At 43.7% G+C, this 20746-nt stretch overlaps 1 protein-coding gene across 1 annotated transcript in view; it reads right to left on the bottom strand.

Annotated features, from left to right (window-relative positions):
• Positions 1 to 18910, bottom strand: part of ABCA4 (ATP binding cassette subfamily A member 4) — a 200451-nt gene extending 181541 nt beyond the window's left edge. The window contains exon 1 of the mRNA XM_069737669.1: positions 18640 to 18910. The gene's annotated coding sequence lies outside the window, so the exon portion shown is untranslated. The remainder of the gene's footprint in view (positions 1 to 18639) is intronic.
• Positions 18911 to 20746: the final 1836 nt, after the last annotated feature.

Here is a 20746-nt window from a genome sequence, read left to right on the forward strand (position 1 = left end):
CCAGTAACCCATCACATGATTAGCCATGTGGTCTGACATTACCACAGGTCCTGAAACACATATACCAGATTATGTGCAAGAAAGAAATACTCCGGGCTACATTACAGCAACCAGGCACTTATGTGGCACATACCTCCCATCGACTACAAACCCTTTAGCCATGCTACATACCTCCCCCCTCTGCCTAAAGCCGTGGGGCTTGGCACTTTCCCCCACTAAACAAGGGATTCTCGATAGGGCATCCGCATTACCGTGCAGCTTTCCGGCCCTATGTTCCACATGGAAACTGAAGTCCTGCAGGGCTAAGAACCAACGGGTGACTCTAGCATTTCTACCCTTCGTTTCTCTCATCCACCTAAGCGGGGCATGGTCAGATACCAGTCTAAATTTACGTCCCAGCAGATAGTACCGCAATGTGTCCACTGCCCATTTTATGGCCAAGCACTCCTTCTCAACGACTGAGTAGTTCTTTTCAGACGAGGACAGCTTCCTACTCAGATAGAGAACAGGATGCTCCTCCCCATGTAGTTCTTGGGAAAGGACTGCTCCCACCCCAACATCTGAGGCATCTGTCTGAAGAATAAACTCTTTCTTGAAGTTTGGGGCCATCAGAACGGGTTGCTTACATAAAGCCTCTTTCATTTCTTGGAAGGCTGAATCTGTTTCTTCGGACCACTTAACCATTACTGATTTTGTCCCTTTTAGCAGGTCAGTCAGAGGCGCCGCCATTGTGGCGAAGTTTGGGATGAACCTCCTGTAATATCCCACGATTCCCAGGAAGGCTTTAACTTGCTTCTTGGAAACTGGTTTTGGCCATGTTTGAATTGCCTCCACTTTACTGATTTGGGGTTTTATTTCTCCATGACCCACTATGTATCCAAGGTACTTAGCTTCTTCTTTACCCAATGCACACTTCTTCGGGTTTATTGTAAATCCGGCCTCTCTTATAGCATCAAACACCGCTTGGACTTTCTCCAGATGACTCTCCCAGTCCGGGCTAAAGATGACGATATCATCTAGGTACGCAGCAGCGTATGCCTTGTGGGGTGCAAGGACTCTATCCATAGCCCTTTGGAAGGTGGCCGGAGCTCCCTGTAGGCCAAATGGCATCCGGACATACTGGAAGCATCCATCTGGTGTAGAAAACGCCGTCTTCTCCTTGGCTTCCTGTGCCATGGGGATCTGCCAATACCCCTTCGTCAAATCCAAGGTGGTTATGTACCTGGCGGGCCCAAGCCTTTCGATGAGCTCATCAACTCGGGGCATGGGATATGCGTCGAACTTGGAGACCTCATTCAACTTCCTATAGTCGTTGCAAAATCTCCACTCCCCATCAGGTTTTGGGACCAGGACAATTGGGCTCGACCAACCGCTCTTGGATTCCTCAATGACTCCAAGCTTCAACATACGCTCCACTTCCTTGGAGACTATTTCTCGACGGGCCTCAGGAATTCTATAGGGCTTCACGTTCATGCGCACATGGGGCTCTGTCAGGACCTCATGCTCTATGACCTTCGTGTACCCAGGCAACTCGGAAAACAAGTCCCTGTTTTTCTGGAGTAACTCCCGGCATTGCTGTTTCTGGGACTCCGATAGCGTCTCCGCTATAGTAACCGCTCCAACCTCATCTTCTGGGTTGCTTAACAACGATGGAGTTACTGTCGGCTCTCTATCTTGCCACGGCTTGATAAGGTTGACATGGTATACTTGGAATGGTTTCCGTCTTCCTGGTTGGTGAATTTTATAGTTTACTTCACCAAGTTTCTCGACAACCTCATATGGCCCTTGCCATTTGGCCAAGAACTTGCTTTCCACTGTCGGAACTAACACAAGAACTCGGTCTCCCGGATTGAATTGCCTCACTCTTGCAGACCGGTTGTAGACCCTGGCCTGAGCTTCTTGTGCTTGGAGAATGTGTTCTTTCACGATAGGCATCACCTTTGCAATCCTCTGCTGCATCAGGGCCACATGCTCAATGACGCTTCTGTGGGGCGTGACTTCGGCTTCCCAGGTTTCCTTGGCTATATCCAGGAGTCCTCGTGGATGTCGGCCATACAGAAGCTCAAACGGTGAGAAACCTGTGGAGGCCTGTGGAACTTCACGAATGGAAAACATCAAATAGGGTAAGAGACAATCCCAGTCTCTACCGTCTTTCTCTATAGCTTTTCTCAGCATGCTCTTCAGTGTCTTGTTAAATCTCTCAACAAGGCCATCTGACTGGGGATGGTACACCGAGGTCCTCAACTGGGAGATTTTCAGGGCTTTGCATAGTTCCCTCATCACCTTGCTCATGAAAGGTGTCCCCTGGTCAGTCAGGATCTCCTTCGGCAGACCTGTCCGGGAAAAGACATGGACCAACTCGCGAGCTATACTCTTTGAAGAAGAATTTCTCAAGGGAATTGCCTCAGGATAGCGTGTGGCGTAGTCCAGGATGACTAATATATACTGATGGCCCCGGGCTGATTTAACTAAGGGACCGACCAAGTCCATGGCAATTCTCTCGAATGGCACCTCAATAATGGGCAGTGGCACAAGGGGGTTCCGGAAATGAGGAGTGGGAGCAGTTAGCTGACATGTAGGGCAGGACCTGCAATAGTTCACTATTTCCCGGTGGCACCCAGGCCAAAAGAACCTCTGCACAACCCGTTCCTGCGTTTTTTCCACCCCTAGGTGTCCACCCAAGATGTGTGAATGGGCCATGTCCAACACCTTCCGTCTATATGGACCCGGCACTACCAACTGCTCTACCAAGTCCTCCCTTATTTTCGTGACCCGGTACAACAACTCCCTGCTCATTAGAAAATGGGGAAATCTTGTGTCTGCCCCCGGCTCCTGTACCACCCCGTCAATAACTGTGACATTATTAAAGGCTTCCCTCAGAGTGGGGTCCCTATGTTGGGCAGTCCCAAAATTTTCACCGGATACCTCTAACTCCAGAATGTCAGATGCAGGGGACACTTCCTCCTCATCTCCAGCCAGGACACAAAAAGGAAATCTGTCTGACTCTGGGTGTGGCACCACCCTTCCCGGGTTCACTGGTTCCCTACTCTTGCTAGGGAGCTCAGAACCTTTCCCCCACAAATCCCAAAACAAACAGAAATCCCGGCCAATAATTATAGGGTGCAACAAGTCCTGAACGACGCCGACTATGTGGGACTCCGTGCCACATGTCGTTTCAATGTTCACACTGGCCACAGGGTAGTCCTTTGCATCACCATGTATGCACCGCACTCCGACCTTCTTTCCCGGGAGCAGGTGGAGAGGAAAAGTGGCCCTCACCAGGGTCACTAGGCTCCCCGAGTCTAACAGTGCCGTTACTGCTTGACCGTTCACCTTCACGGGACATGCTTGAGGTCCCTCGTTGGGCGGAGAGTTCACACTGCAAGCTGGATACGCATAGTATGAACAACGGCGTCCCATGCTGCAGTCCATCTGCTCAGTGGTTTGGGAACAACGGGCAGCTATATGTCCTGGCTTGTGGCACCTCCAACAAATAATATCACCCGTGGGGACCTTGGGCACCACCTCCCCCGCCCTTTGTGACCTTGGACGCACCACCCCTTTTTGGGACTCAGCTGCCTTCTGGGATCCCCAGTACGGCATGGGCTGCCTCCCGAAGGAGCCTTCCAACCCTTGGTACCTCTCAACCAGTCCGATCAGCTCGTCGGCATTCTGGGGATCACCCTGGGCAACCCAAGACTGTATAGGCCTCGGGAGGGAATGGACAAACCGATCCATCATCACCCGTTCTACCATCTGTGCAGGCGCAGAGGATTCTGGCTGCAGCCATTTCTGGACCAGGTGCAACAGATCAAACATTTGGGAACGAGGTGGTTTGTCCCAGTGATAGCCCCAGGAGTGAACTCGCTGTGCCCTGACAGTCAGTGTCACCCCCAAACGTGCGAGAATCTCGGCTTTCAATTTGTGATACTCTTTGGCATCCTGCAAGGTCAAATCATAGTACACCTTCTGGGGTTCTCCCGTCAGGTATGGCGCAAGTACCTCTGCCCACTGCTCTGGAGGAAGTTTTTCCCTCTCAGCGACCCTCTCAAACACCGTCAGGAAGGCCTCAACATCATCCCCGGGAGTCATTTTCTGCAACGCGCGTCTTACCGTTTTCCGGACGTGGGTGTCATCAGCCAAACCTGGGGTTGGGGCGCTCGCCTTGCCCTGGATGGCGGTTGCCAGAAGCTGCATCTGCTGCTGATGCTCCTGCTGGCTCTGCTGCATCTGCTGCCGTTGCTCCTGCTGGCTCTGCTGCATCTGCTGCTGGCTCTGTTGTAACTGCTGCCGTTGCTCCTGCTGGCTTTGTTGCATCTGCTGCCGTTGCTCCTGCTGGCTCTGTTGTATCTGCTGCATCAACAGCCTGTTGGTCTCTTGCTGCCTTTGCTCCTGCTGGCTCTGCCTTTTCTCCTGCTGTGACTGCATCTGGACCAATTGTTTCAGCAGGTCCTCCATTTTCTCCGGCAATGCTTGCTGGCTTGCAACAGCCTTGACCCAGGACATTCAAAATAAACTCACGTCTCCGCTGGGAACGCTGCTCGCACGTCTCCACCAATTGTAAGGATTTCACTCACTCAGCTGCGACGGCTGACACTCAGGAGACGTGTTCCTTTAAAGTTCACTGGGTTTATTGCTTCATAAACCATGTTGCAAACAACAGAAAACAAATAGCCTTTGGTTCAGGTAAAGAAAAACAAGTGTCCAGTTCATCCGGCTCAGTCCTGAAGCCGTAACACACTCAGGAGGGTTTCACCTCCACACATCTCTCTTGTGTAAAGGATTAGCCAGTCTTATAAAGAGCTAACCCCACCCAGTAACCCATCACATGATTAGCCATGTGGTCTGACATTACCACAGGTCCTGAAACACATATACCAGATTATGTGCAAGAAAGGAATACTCCGGGCTACATTACAGCAACCAGGCACTTATGTGGCACATACCTCCCATCGACTACAAACCCTTTAGCCATGCTACATACCGTAGATTCCTGAGATAGTTTTCAATGTTTTTGCTTACTGCCAGCTTTTTGTAGCATTTTTCCAGCGTTTAGGGTGCATCTTTTTTTTTTACGTAATTTTCCCAATTTTTTTTCTTTACCTCATTCAATTATGAAACACAAATGCTGAAAAAAATGCTTATAAAGACATTTGGGTTCTTCCCATTGACTTGTAGTGTAAAGCATAGAGCGTCTTCAGAGTGGAGACCGCCTGACGAATGGTCCGTTCTCTTCTTTTAACCTCTTGTCGGCTTTGGAAACCTGAAGTTGTTAAAAGACGCTCAAAATACTGAACACGTGAACAGTAAGTCGCTTTTACATAGAAATGCGTGTGTTCTTTCTTCTGAGCATTTAGTAAGTGTTTTTTTTTCGAGTGGGTTTCAGAGTGGACCCCACCTAGAAAAAAATATTGTGTTCACGTATCCTGATGGTGAATTCACAAGCTGCTGAAAATAACTTTTTTGGGTGCAGGATGTGCGCGGAAATTGGCAATTGTGATTTTTTTTTAAATCCACGGCATGTCAATAACTATTGCGGAAATGCAGCTTTTTGTTTTGTGTTTTACTCATTCATTTCAATGGGTACTCTAAATCCGCAGGTAAAGCGCTGGCCTGACAATGTTTTGTTGCATTTTTTGGTGGGTACAGCTAATAGCGTCAGACAACGAGGCCACTATGGGGTCCATGAGTTTGGGGGGCCTGGTGCCGATAGTAGATTCCCACAGCCCGACTTTTAACTGTAGCCGCATAGCCGCACTGTATACAGTGTGGAGGATTGTGTGTGCACCACTAGACTTTATGGAGGACCCTCATACTGTATGGAGGGCTTTTGGGTTCATCATATTGTGTAGAAGGCTGTTTTGGTGCCATCATACTGTGTCTGGGGGACTATGGGCGAAACGTTGGAATTACTGTGGGGGATCGCACTTTGCGTGGGATACTGTAGGGTCATCATACTGTGTGTGTAGAGGGTACTGTAGAGGTATGTTACTGTGATTGGGGGGCACATTTGTTGGCAACATACTTTTTGGGGGCCACGAAAAGGGTATCTTGTGGTGTTGGAACACTAAGGCTGGTTTCACATTTGCGTTTTTTTGGGCGTTTTTGCGCAAAAAAACTCAAAAAATGCATGCCTTTTTTCCCCTATACTTAACATTAAAAACTCATGCGTTTTTTGCATGCGTTTTGATGCGTTTTGACAACGCATGCGTTTTTTCTCTTCACGCGTTGTGTTGCAGAAATGCAACATGTAGTAATTTTAGCTGCAAAAAAACCGTATTGATGTCTATGTAAATGCATGCATTTTTAAACACATGTGTTTGCATGCGTTTTTATAGAAAAACACAAGAATACACACTGAAAAGCCACCCCCCAACCCTAACCCTAAGGGATCCTAACCCTAAGGGTTAGGGTTAGGATCCCTAGGGTTAGGGTTAGGATCCCTAGGGTTAGGGTTAGGGTTAGAGTTAGGGTTAGGGTCCCTAGGGTTAGGGTTAGGGTCCCTAGGGTTAGGGTTAGGGTCCCTAGGGTTAGGGTTAGAGTTAGGGTTAGGATCCCTAGGGTTAGGGTTAGAGTTTGTGTTAGGGTTAGGGTTTGTGTTAGAGTTTTTGTTAGAGTTTGTGTTAGAGTTTGTGTTAGGGTTAGAGTTTGGGTTAGGGTTAGAGTTTGTGTTTTAAAGTTTGGGTTAGGGTTAGAGTTTGTGTTTTAGGGTTAGGATCCCTAGGGTTACTAGGGATCCTAACCCTAACCCTAGGTATTTCTGTTTATAGTGGGTTTTCTAGTTGATTTTGATGATTGGCAGCTGTCACACACTTCTCATCATGCGTTTCAAAAACGCAAACGCAGGAAAAAACGCATGTAAACGCTTCAAAAAGCATCGTTTGTGTTAAAACATGCAAAAACACATGCGCCTAAAAAACGCAGCGTTTAAACGCATTTAAACGCGTTTTTTCACTAAATGCGTTTGCGTTTAAAACGCTGCGTTTTTAAACGCAAATGTGAAACCAGCCTAAGGGGTACAAAATTTGGGGATTCGTTCTTCTGTTTCCTGCTGAACATTACTTTTTTTTTAAATAAAAAGGCAGGAATAAGTGCGGAAAACATGCGCAAATACGAAATGTCATTTCAGTTTAGAATTCCAAGTGTAAAAGCTGCACCAAATATGCAACGTGTGAACCCAGGGTCACAAAACGGATTACATTGTTGGGTAGGGACACAAACGATAAGTTTCATCAGGCCCATGGGTGTGGTGCTAGGTGGGGGATAATGTGGACGATCGGTGAACTTGCAGCCTCATTTATATCCAAAGATAATTTACTCTGTGATGAAAAAGCTTTACGATAAAACAAATAAGGCCATTAAAAATCAGTTAATTTCCTGCCTGCTTGGATGTCAGGAGTTTATAAAGGATGAGATATGCCGGGGGTGGAAGGGTATGGGGCTGGGGTTACATGGAAACTTCGGCTGTAACACAAACCAATAAGCTCCATGCTGCCTTGCAGTGTGATGCCAGTGAGTGCGGACGCAATGTGACTTACAAGGTAGAACAACTTCCACAAACAAGTCATAAAAATTAACTATTTCTTGCTCGTCACATTCGCAGCACCCAACAGGTTCGCAATGTGTCCCCATTCACTTAAGCTTTGAAAATGTCTTTTAGTGTGTACAGTGCACAATTACAGGGAATCTGTCAGCAGGACTGCACTGCCGGCCTTCCCACATACTATTTATATGCTCGTATAGCTCTTTTAAAGACAAGTCCAGCAATACCTTTACATGGCCAGTCTGTTCCTCCATAACAGAGAAAGCAGCGTTTGAATTAATATGCAAACGACGCTGAAGAGCTATGGTAGATCTGAAGCCTCTGTCACTGCAGCTCTGTTCTCCATCCTCGCCTCCTTCTGCTTGATTGACAGTTTCTATGCTGTGTCACTTCAGGCAAAGGAGCAGTCAGTCAGCAGGAGGAGGCGGTGCTGGGCGGGGAATAGAGCTGGAGTGACAGAGGCTTCAGATCTACCATAGCTCTTTAGCCTAATTTTCTTAACAATTCAAAGCCCTAATTTCTCCATAAAGGAAGAACGGGCCATGTATATATATTGCTGAACTTGTCTTTAAAAGAGCTACATGCACATAAAAATAGTTTCGGGGGTGAAATCCTGCTGACAGATTCTTTTAAATAGGTATATTTAATTACAGAAAATTTTGCTCATGATGAATGACTGTTTACAATATTTCAATCATTATGTGAACTTTTTATTGTCTCCTTTATTTACTTTCTGCCACTTTATACTGTCCAGTACATTGAATAATTATGCATATTACTACCTGGAGACCCCGAACAAGCTGCTGTTGATGGATCTGTACTTTTGTATTATGCGTTTTTCTTCATTACTTGTGCTGGCTCAGTGGTATGTTCATTTTTTGGATTGTGTGGGGAACATTGATTCATTAATATCTCATGATTCAGTGCAGGCCTATCCATAAAGGTTTTTTTTACATGATCCAGAAATGAAATGGTAAAGAACTTACTAAGAGACTTAAACAATAGACTTTACTCATTGCAGATCAACAAATAATCATAAGACAGCATTGCATTCATCATATCCACAAACTGCTGCTCCCCGAAACATAAGTACTAAAAAAAAAATCCTTTACTTTTTCTCCCAGGGTGTATAAACTCTCCAACACTCAAGAGTATATAATACAGAAGACGAAGCAGTGCAGTGGCACGGACTAACAACCCCGGGGATTATATGGAGTAATCTCGTGTAATGAGATTATATTATACAGGCGGATGATGTATTGCTGATGCGTCTATTCACAGAGTTGACCTAATTTTATGCCTGTGAAATAATTAATTTATTTTGTGATGTTTATATGTTGATTTCACCAAAGGGACCTAATTCACTTTAAGCTACGTTCACACAATAAGCTTTTGGTGAGTTTTTGACAATGCAGAATTTCTGAACATATCATTTAGTTTAGGTTACTTGTGGCATTTAATTGCGTTTCTTTAATATGCATTTTTATCTTGTTTTTGATGCTGCATTTTTTTACCTTGGACTTGTGATACGTCCCTGCCTTTGATGCAGGCTCCGGCGCTGAGCCCGCATGTTTCCCTACACATGACAGCTGATCTGTTCAGCTGTCATGTGCCCCTAACAGCCGCGGGTGGATCCGAGATCCCATGCGCAGCTGTTAGCAAGTTAAATACCGCTGTCAATCACTGATGGCGACATTTAACACGAGACAGCCGGAAGTGCATCACAAGTCCCGCTCATCGACGTCTCGGTCACATGATAGTTAGTGATGAGCGAATAGCATTGTTGCTCGGGTCTCACTGAGCACGCTCGGGTGATCTCCGATTATTTGTTAGTGCTCGGAGATTTAGTTTTTGTCAATGCAGCTGTATAATTTACGGCTGCTAGCCAGGCTGAATACATGTGGGGATTCCCTAACAAACAGGCACTCCTCGCATGTATTCAGCCTGTCTAGCAGCCGTAAATCATGCAGCTGCGTCGACAAAAACTAAATCTCCGAGCACTAACAAATACTCGGAGACCACCCGAGCGTGCTCGAGAAAACCCGAGCAACGAGTACACTCGCTCATCACTTGTGATAGTGAGTCTCAGATGGCCTTTCATGACAGTGGGGGGTCAGCAGAAGACTCCCATTCTTGTCATTGTGAATCTCATATGAACGCTGGCCCAAGAATCACTTCTATGTGTATCACAGGTGAACGGATGATCGCAGCTTCAAGTCCTCTAAGTGGACAATTGAAATCGGTAAAAAGTAAAAAAAAAATTATACATACGGTATACATATATATACAGTATAGACCAAAAGTTTGGACACACCTTCTCATTTAAAGATTTTTCTGTATTTTCATGACTATGAAAATTGTAAATTCACACTGAAGGCATCAAAACTATGAATTAACACATGTGTAATTATATACTTAACAAAAAAGTGTGAAACAACTGAAATTATGTCTTATATTCTAGGTTCTTCAAAGTAGCCACCTTTTGCTCTGATGACTGCTTTGCACACTCTTGGCATTCTCTTGATGAGCTTCAAGAGGTAGTCACCGGAAATGGTTTTCACTTCACAGGTGTGCCCTGTCAGGTTTAATAAGTGGAATTTCTTGCCTTATAAACGGGGTTGGAACCATCAGTTGTGTTGTGCATAAGTCTGGTGAATACACAGCTGATAGTCCTACTGAATAGACTGCTAGAATTTGTATTATGGCAAGAAAAAAGCAGCTAAGTAAAGAAAAACAAGTGGCCATCATTACTTTAAGAAATGAAGGTCAGTCAGTCCGAAAAATTGGGAAAACTTTGAAAGTGTCCCCAAGTGCAGTTGCAAAAACCATCAAGCGCTACAAAGAAACTGGCTCACATGAGGAAAGGAAGACCAAGAGTCACCTCTGCTTCTGAGGATAAGTTTATCTGAGTCGCCAGCCTCAGAAATCGCAGGTTAACAGCAGCTCAGATTAGAGACCAGGTCAATACCACAAAGAGTTCTAGCAGCAGACACATCTCTACAACAACTGTTAAGAGGAGACTTTGTGCAGCAGGCCTTCATGGTAAGATAGCTGATAGGAATCCACTGCAAGGACAGGCAACAAGCAGAAGAGACTTGTTTGGGCTAAAGAACACAAGGAATGGACATTAGACCAATGGAAATCTGTGCTTTGGTCTGATGAGTTCAAATTTGAGATCTTTGGTTCCAACCACCGTGTCTTTGTACGACGCAGAAAAGGTGAACGGATGGACTCTACATGCCTGGTTCCCACCGTGAAGCATGGAGGAGGAGGTGTGATGTGTGGGGGTGCTTTGCTGGTGACACCAGCAAAATTGAAGGCAAAATTGAAGGCATACTAAACCAGCATGGCTACCACAGCATCTTGCAGCGGCATGCTATTCCATCCGGTTTGTGTTTAGTTGGACCATCATTTATTTTTCAACAAGACAATGACCCTAAAGACACCTGCAGGCTGTGTAAGGGCTATTTAACCAAGAAGGAGAGTGATGGGGTGCTATGCCAGATGACCTGGCCTCCAGAGTCACCAGATCTGAACCCAATCAAGATGGTTTGGGGTGAGCTGGACCGCAGAGTGAAGGCAAAAGGGCCAACAAGTGCTAAGCATCTCTGGGAACTCCTTCAAGATTGTTGGAAGACCATTCCCAGTGACTACCTCTTGAAGCTCATCAAGAGAATGCCAAGATTGTGCAAAGCAGTCATCAGAGCAAAAGGTGGCTACTTTGAAGAACCTAGAATATAAGACATAATTTCAGTTGTTTCACACTTTGTTGTCAAGTATATAATTCCACAAGTGTTAATTCATAGTTTTGATGCCTTCAGTGTGAATTTACAATTTTCATAGTCATGAAAATATAGAAAAATCTTTAAATGAGAAGGTGTGTCCAAACTTTTGGTCTGTACTGTATATATATTAAAAAAAATCTAAAAACACAAATTCAAATCACCCTCCTTTTGCCCCATTCAAAATAAAATGAAAAAAATAAACACAATTGGTACGGCTGCATTCAGAAATGCCCACTGTATCAAAATATACAACAAATTAATCCGATTGGTAAGTGACATAAGGAGAAAAAAAAATCAGAACGGCAGAATTACGTTTATGTAATAACAGGCAATCAAAACATTGTATCTACCTCAAAATCATATCAATAAGAACGTCAGCTTAGGGCACAAAAAGTAATCCATTACCCATCCCCAGACCCCGAAAAATGGAGATGCTATGGGTCTCGAAAAATGGCACCGTAAGCAAAGTTTTTGTGTTCTTTTCTTTTTTCACCACTTAAATAAAACAGAACCTATACATGTTTGGTATCTACTAACTCGAACTGACCTGCAGAATCATAATAGCTCATCAGTTTTAGCATATAGTGAAAATAGTAAATAAAAACCCCAAAACACTATTGTGGAATTGCACTTTGTTTTTGCAGTTTCATCGCACTTGGAATTTTTTAGCCGTATTCCAGTACGCTATATGGTAAAATCAATGGTGTCATTCAAAATTACAACTCATCCTGCAAAAAAACCAAAAAGCCCTCATATGGCCATATTGACAAAAAATAAAAAAAGTTCTGGCGACGCTTCAGTTACCGCTCAGTACATAGTAATCAGCAGCTGTAACGGCGCCCCAGCACTGACAGCCAGCTCTACAGTGAGTCAGTACAGAGACAGCTGTCAGTCAGTGCTGGGACATTGTTGCAGCTGCTGCTCACTATGTACTGTATTGTAGAACAAGACGTGCACTCTCGCTATGGGTGGTGCAGACTGAACACGGAGGGATGCTCCAGATTATGGTCATACAACAACAGTCGCACTCAAATAAAGGTTTTCGGAGATTTGATTTTTGTCTCAAAAAATTGGGGTTTTCTTTATTACAAACACCAAAATAAAGGTAGCACCGCAGTGTTTTCAAGGTAGGTAACGTTTCAGCCCACAGGGTCTTTCTCAAACCTTAGAATTGTAGGAGCGGACACACCACCACCGCAGACACCAGTATCCTCACAGCTACAGCCCTGAACGGGACTCCTACACCCACCCAGGGATCTAAGTCCTTCGCTCCGCTCCTACAATTCTAAGGTTTGAGAAAGACCCTGTTGGTCAAAACGTTACCTACCTTGAAAACACTGCGGTGCTACCTTTATTTTGGTGTTTGTAATAAAGAAAACCACAATTTTTTGAGACAAAAATCAAATCTCTGCTCACTATGTACTGAGCAGTGACTGAAGCTCTGCCAGCCGTGCCTCTATGACTGAAAGCTGGAGGCTGCCACAGTCTTCTGTCATGGCCAGGGCATCACTATTGCAGCTGGAAGAGACGGCGCTGGAACGGCTGGGGTTCCCCTGATGGGTAATGCTTATAGTCTCATACACCTCAGATGTTTGTTGGCCAGCAGCTGTCTCTCCCGAGCTAGGCTCACCTAAGTGTTCTAGTATTCTCCATGAGGAGATCGGAGACTCTGCTGGCAGAGGCTTATTTAATGCACTCCCAGGCACTTGGATATTCTGAAAGGGAACGACCTCTCTAAATTTATTATTTTAAAGAATGAATGACCCATGGTGCAATTTGACGACCCCTTTAAACTCCTAACTGGTATGTAATAAATAGTGATGAGCGAACGTGCTGGGATAAGGTGTTATCTGAGCATTCTCATGTGCTAATAGAGCAGTGTTTCCCAAACTCCAGTCCTCAAGGACCCCACAGGTCATGTTCTCAGGATTTCCTTACTATTGCACAGGTGGTGGAAGTTTCATCAAGCCCTCAGGAATTCTCTCACCTGTGCAACACTATGGAAATCCTGAAAGTATCAGCTGTGGGGTCCGTGAGGACTGGAGTTTGGGAAACACTGTAATAGAGTGTCTTCGGCGTGCTCGAATAATATGTTCGAGTCCCCGCAGCTGCATGTCTCGCGTGTTTGTTAGGCAATCCTTTCATGTGTTGTGGCTGTCGAACAGACGTGAGACATGCAGCCGCGGGGACTCAAACATGCCGAAGACACTCAGTTAGCACCCGAGAATGCTCGGATAACACCTTATCCGGACACGTTCGCTCATCACTAGTAATAAAGAGCAGTATGCTAACAACGGATAAAAGTTGAGGAACTTCTCAGTTGTGTCTAAGATAGGCAGCAGAGGGTACGGTGCCCTAACCCTGACACTCAGATCAGTCAGAGCCAGGTTTGTTCACATCAATCAGGACGTTGAGAAATCATAAGACTTGGACTGGGAAAATATGTGGCTTTGGAAATAAACTAACAGGTTTAGGAACATTCTGCACTGGGTGCTTGTAGAATGCCAGGAATGTTATTATACATAGCTGTCACTTGTACACAGCGGGCTCGTCCGCAGTCAGTGGTCAGTTAAGGTACATGAGGATACCAGAGCCTTGTAACATCATCTCATCAGAATTCACACAGAGCTGTTTAAAGTGTTCAAAAAAACAACCAGTTTTACAAGCAGAATCAGCTTTGAGAACGGTTCCTTCTTTGAGATTTTCTTTTTTCTGAAGTGACTTAAGAGTTTTTGAAACACTTAGAGTATGTACACGTGACTTTTTTTTTCAGACAGATTCGGAAAAATCTGAAAAAGCGTTGCAAAAGCCCCCTAAAATGAACATAATACACAGCAATGTAAAAATGACAGACGCTGCTGTGCACAAGTTCCATTATGCGTCACTTCTTTCTTGATAATTCTTTATTTAAGCATATTACATATAGAAATTAGAGCACAGTGACGAGTTGTAGAGTACAATGTAGATTTTGTCACAAAGTCACCAAAAAGCCTCTGAATACATACAACAACTAATAACATCGGTGAAGCACCTAGAGAATCAGGTACTAACTAGAGTTGAGCGAATTTGTTCGGATTCGGTCCCGTATGCAAACGGCATCGTATATTGTTTTTGCAATATTCGTCGAACACAGCCGAACGTCATTAGAGTCAATGGGAGTGGAATTTACCGAATATGTTCGGAACCGATCATCAAACATACATTCGGCATGAATAGGGTACCAATATAGCACGAATATGGCAAACTCAGATTCGGTGACCAAATCCGAACAAATCTGCTCAACTCTAGTCCTATCTATAGATAGGATGGGGTAGGCTGATAATAAGAGAGGCAAAATTACACTGTTTATATAACTGTATATAGAGGTCATGAAATTTTGAACTTGAGTTTGATTATATTAGATGAGCCATATGGGCCGTATATACAGCCGTGAAAAAATATCAAGCCTGCGTGATATTTTTCACGGCTTATGGACACGGCCCCCATTGAAAATCAATGGGGCTGCAAAAACAACGGAAGCTTGCTTTTGCGGTGCACCATTAACACTGTGATTGTGGAATGCCGTTATTTTTTTCAATACTTTTCCCCTAGTATTCAAAACCAGAAAAATTGCGATCCGCAAGATTTTTGCTGCCCGTTTTTGCAGCAGACCGTGAACATTACGACAATACGGCCTGCAAAAAAGGCCCTCAAAAATAGGCTGCAAAAATCACTGCAAGTGTAAAAGAAGCCTAAGAGGATTAGATGTTTGGAGGCCCCTAGTAGCAATGCTAGTAGGTCGTGTCTTTTGGGTTTATAATGTTTTGTTGGGCAGGACAGTAAGACTTTTGGTGGCTTTAAAGTATGGTTGATCAGGCCTATTTCCTCACCTACTGTATCCTCACCCATCCCTTGTAGATTGTGAGCCCTTACGGGCAGGGTCCTCTCTCCTCTTGTACCAGTCGTGACTTGTATTGTGATTGTATTGTGTGTAAGATTATTGTACTTGTTTTTATTATGTATCCCCCTCCTCACACGTAAAGCGTCGTGGAATAAATGGCGCTATAATAGTAAATAATAATAATTTCCTTCAAAGTTGACTATTTTGGCCCAGAAAGGCCTTATCTTGAGACAAAACCAAAACACATAGGACATATTCCCTTTATGATATATGCATCTCCAGCAAAGATTAGAATCAATTAAACCAAAGTGATGCAAGAGTTCCAGAGTTCTGTACCAATGGGTCAAAATTTTATACAAAATTTCTTGCAGAAGTGTAGATCTGGAGAACTCATGTGAATTGGCTAAGACAGAATCAACTTCAAATATAGACAAGGAGGTATTTATTTCTTTTTCCCAGGAATAAGTAACGGTTGTTTTTTGGGGGGTCAATGGTGAGATCAAAAGATTATAAATCCCTTTAGGAATGGGAAAGTTTGCAAAGTAAATCAAGCCAAGATGACTTTTATGTAGTAGGGAATTTTGATTTGAACCTGGAAAGGATATGAATTACCGTATATGGTTTTATTGTAGAAAATTAGAGGGGCGAATGGGGGTCTCATTTGGCCATGAGTCCAGCATAGGAATTTTGTTGGATGAAAATTGTGAAATGGTGTACTTGGGTAGGCCCGCCCAAAGGTTCTAAGGATCTGAATTCATACTTCCTGGTATTTGGCTTTGACAAAACTTGACTGATACAAGAAGGTACAGATTACAAGCATTTTTAGAGAGTTTCCGCAATGTATGTGCATTTTTTTTACCTGTGGATTTTCTCCATCTAATGCAACTCTATGGGGAAAATCTGCACAGAAAGGGAGAATGACATGTTGTGTATTTTAAAAATGCACTGCAGGTCAGTTTATGCAGCGTATAGAAAAATCACGTTAGGCATGGGATTTCTATAAATCACATCCACTTTGCTGGAACTGTAGAACGCTGCGATTTTTTTTACGCTACGAACATCTGCAGAGTCAAAAACTCACAAAAAAAGTAATCGTGGGAACTTAACCTTACAAGAGGAATGAATAGGAAGAGTCTTTCTAGTGCTTTTGACTAGTGATTCAGGCTTTGTTTTTTTAAGCAGACCTCCTACAAAAGAAACTCTGTGTGCACATAACCCTACAGATTTGCCCAGTACTGGTCGGGATTTTTGTAGTCCCTGCAGCCCTTTCTCTCAGACTACAATTCCACGATGAGTTTTTCACACTGCGTATTTTTTAAAAAAATGTAAGTAATCTATTTTATAAAATTGGTGCAGAAAATCTGCAACATCCAAAAAAAACTCACCAAAAGCTCATGGTGGGAATGAAACCTTATAGTTATGCTATTAGGATGGTTTTCTAACGGAACAATCGCATTGTAAGGCCAAGATCACTCGTCCATATTTTCAGTCCCAGTGCGGTCGGTGAAGATGAGCGATTTTTTTTTCGCTGACTGAATCTGAATGGGAAAAAAAAAGCATGAACTAGTTTCTTCCGTGTGTCAGAGGAGGCTCACCCAATTCAAGTCGATGGGTGCCAAAAAAACCCCAAAAAACAATTGTGTTCCAAAACGGAACGTCCGATTTTTACAGATACATTGCAATTTTTTAACATGGGAAACTGTATGTGGTCTTGAAAATATTTAATAACTGCTGGCGCATAAAATCAGATTGCACATGGAGGACAAGTAAGAAAATAAAAAAATCGTCTGAGTTTCATCCAGAAAACTTTTTTTGGTGATTTTTTTTTAATGTTTTTTATCTGTGGATGAGCTTTTGTAATGTGTTTTATATAGTTTACTATACTGTAATTAAAGAAATTATACTATTTGACTCCCGCCACATCTTAAAATGCAATATACGTACTGTATACGCTCACCGAGAAATCTCTTACTCGGCATTGGATCAAAGCTCCAATCGTGATTATTTTGGCAGCTAAATGGTTAATCAATTGCTTAAATATATTGAGATTACGGTACTTCTTTTAGAAAATAACAAGGCTTCAAAAATGTACATTACATTTTGTTTTTACCCAGTGCAGCATGAAATAAAATGACTTCTTAATACCTGGAAACCATCAACAAGCAGATCAACCCTTGCTGACAGATCTTATTACAGCAGGTTTGTGTTTTGTGTGAACACACTTGTCTGACATGTACACAGTGGTGTAACCTGAAGCTTGTGGGACCCAGTATGAAATCTTCAACTGAGCTCCCAACTATTTCAGGCCATAAATAGTGTTAGTCTTCTCATTTACAAAAAAATCTCTCTCTATTGATAACTATTAACTGTCTTTCTATTAAATATAAATATTATATATATATATATGTATAACTTTATTTATTAACAGAACTATGAGATGTTTTCCACCTGGGCGCAAGCGTCGGGATCCTGGCTCTCAGTATGACTTTTTAAAACAAAAATCAAAAAGAGGCAACGCTCCAAGGGGGCGTAATTGGCCTAAGATCAATGATTCAGGCCTAGGTGCTTGCAAAAAAAGGCCTAAGTACCCAAGTATCCAGTGGCGGGCACAGACAGAGGAGGTATATGGACCCCTCTTTGTGGCTGTGATAGAACCGGCTTGCTGTATTGAAGGTGGAAGTGGCGGCCTTATTACTCCGGACCCTGTGCTGCTGCACACCAATGCACCAATGATATGTCCGAGCGCCCCTGGCTCAGATGTCACACATGGGCCAATAAAGTCCTTACAATTTTTGCATTTATCCCCTTGGAGCACCTCTTTTTGATTTCTATCTATTGAAAAATAAAAGCAACACTTTTTAATGTAATGATGGGTAGAAAGTCTCCAAGGTTACCACCAAAACCTCTTGTATACAAATCCAAAAACGGTGGCACCACTCCAAGCCCCCGATTAAAATCAATTTTCTCACTATCTGGCTTTGGAGTGCTGCCCCCATTTTTGTGTATCTATCTATGCTGACATGTATCTCCATTTGCTTCTACGTGAACATAGAAGCTTAGATATTAATATAGATAGATTTTTAATGTTGTTTTCCTGTATCGATTTTTACAAGTTTTCATTACATATACTGGACACGAGACGCATCATGTAAACAACCTGCTATCTATTAATAACCTTGAATATTCATATAGTATTTTATGTAGAAAGATTCTGTCAGAAACCATTGCGCCCAGTGTAATGTGCGAAGCCCTGTGGGTGCCACCTGCCCCGAGCTCTGTGGGTGCCGCTTGCCCCGAGCCCTTGTACCTCCTCTCATTGTCCTGTCCTCATACACAAGCTGTGTGATCTCAGGCCTAGCAGCCATTGTGACTATCCAGGCTCATTGAATTTCATGTCAGTAACAAGGAACCAATAAAATAATGACTCTTACCTTATATATGGGGAATTTACAGCATCGTGAGGGTCTCCGTGAGGTATGAATCATTCAAAGTGGGCATTTCATGAAAGGAACACATTCTCCGTGGTAGTTTCTTCCACACACAGCTAAGTCCTAATCAGATTTCTGTAATCCTTTGTTTCAACATGGAGCGGCCCTAGAAGCACAATATCACACACACAACTTCCAGGGAAAACAGACTTATTAATGTGCAGACCGGAGACCGAAGCCCCCAATTCTCTGGATAAAAAACGGTCAGATACACAGCGGCGCGCTGGGAAATAATCAGACGACCTCCGCCCTGCACTTATGGTGACCCCCAGAAGAAAGGGACAGGTGTCAGCACCAATTAGGATATTAAATTATGAAAGCCAATAGTCTGCAGAATCTTAAGTCGCAGACACCTGACCTAAGTGCGTGCTGTGGCCTCACCGGTTACACGATAAGCCGGCGCACAAGCCTGACATGCTCCGAATCCCGTCCGGCATGTGCCCATATATTGATCTGGTAAATAATTGTCTAGATGGATTTCAGATATGTAAACTTGACCCAGAAATTCTTGGAAAGAAATCTCTGCAAAATAAGAAGTCAATTGTGACCAGCTCTTGCCCTCTCCCGGTCCGCATTTCTGACAAGCACACGCAATTTGCAGACGTCACTGACTAACTCAAGTTTTCTAATAAGTGCTTGACCCCGTCCTAAGGCCTCCTCCACACGGCCATGTTTCCAGTAAAAAATGGATATCATATGTACCCATTAAAATCCATGGTGTCGTGCACATCTCTGTCTTTTTACATGTACCTTGTACCCATGCAAAACACAAGGAGACATGTCCATTTTTTTCTGGCAGCAGAGATGACAAGGGCCAATACAAGTCTGGGTGCATCAGTGGTGTCATCCATGTGCCAGCTATGTGTCATCAGTGTGACATCCATGTTCCATCAGTCTCATCAGTGTGTCATCAGTGTGTCATCCATGTGCCATCTATGTGTCATCAGTGTGACATCCATGTTCCATCAGTCTCATCAGTGTGTCATCCGTGTGCCATCAGTGTGTCATCCGTGTGCCATCTGTGTTTAACTTCTCAAAGTATGGGAGAAACTGTGCAATTTATTTATTTCTTTATCCATACTGGAAAAACAGTGATGACCACACTGATGGTCAAAACGGACACACTGATGACACAAGTACCGTTTTTTCTTCAGGCCTTAGGCTGGTTTCACATTTGCGTTTTTTGCCGCTGCGTTTTAGCGCAAAAAAACGCATGCGTTTTTTTTCTATACTTAACATTAAAAATGCATGCTTTTTTGCATGCGTTTTGCCGCGTTTTGACGACGCATGCGTCGTTTCTATGCTTTCGTTTTGTTGCGGAAATGCAACCTGTAGTAATTTCTAGTGGCGTTTTTTTGCTGCAAAAAAAGCATGCGTTTTTTTGCGGCAAAAAAACGTATTGCTGTCTATGTAAACACATGCGTTTTTAAGCACATGCGTTTGCATGCGTTTTTAAACGCATGCGTTTCAATAGAAAAACACAAGAATACACACTGATAAGCCACCCCCCAACCATAACCCCAACCCTAGGGATCCTTACCCTAACCCTAAGGGTTAGGATCCTAACCCTAACCCTAGGGGTTAGGGTTAGGATCCCTAGGGTTAGGGTTAGGATCCCTAGAGTTAGGGTTAGGATCCCTAGGGTTACTAGGGATCCTAACCCTAGGGTTAGGATCCCTAGGGTTACTAGGGATCCTAACCCTAGGGTTAGGGTTAGGATCCCTAGGGTTAGGGTTAGGATCCCTAGGGTTACTAGGGATCCTAACCCTAGGGATCCTAACCCTAGCTATTTCTGTTTAAAGTGGGTTTTCTAGTTGATTTTGATGATTGGCAGCTGTCACACACTTCTCATCATGCGTTTAAAAAACGCAAACGCATGAAAAAACGCATGTAAATGCGTCAAAACGCCGCGTTTTTTTTACCACATGCAAAAATGCATGCATCTAAAAAATGCAGCTTTTGCACGCGTTTACATGCGTTTTTTGCACCACCTGCGTTTGCATTAAAAACGCTGCGTTTTTTAACGCAAATGTGAAACTAGCCTAAATGA

Source organism: Ranitomeya imitator, chromosome 8, assembly GCF_032444005.1.
Source record: "Ranitomeya imitator isolate aRanImi1 chromosome 8, aRanImi1.pri, whole genome shotgun sequence".
NCBI classification, from domain to species: domain Eukaryota; kingdom Metazoa; phylum Chordata; class Amphibia; order Anura; family Dendrobatidae; genus Ranitomeya; species Ranitomeya imitator.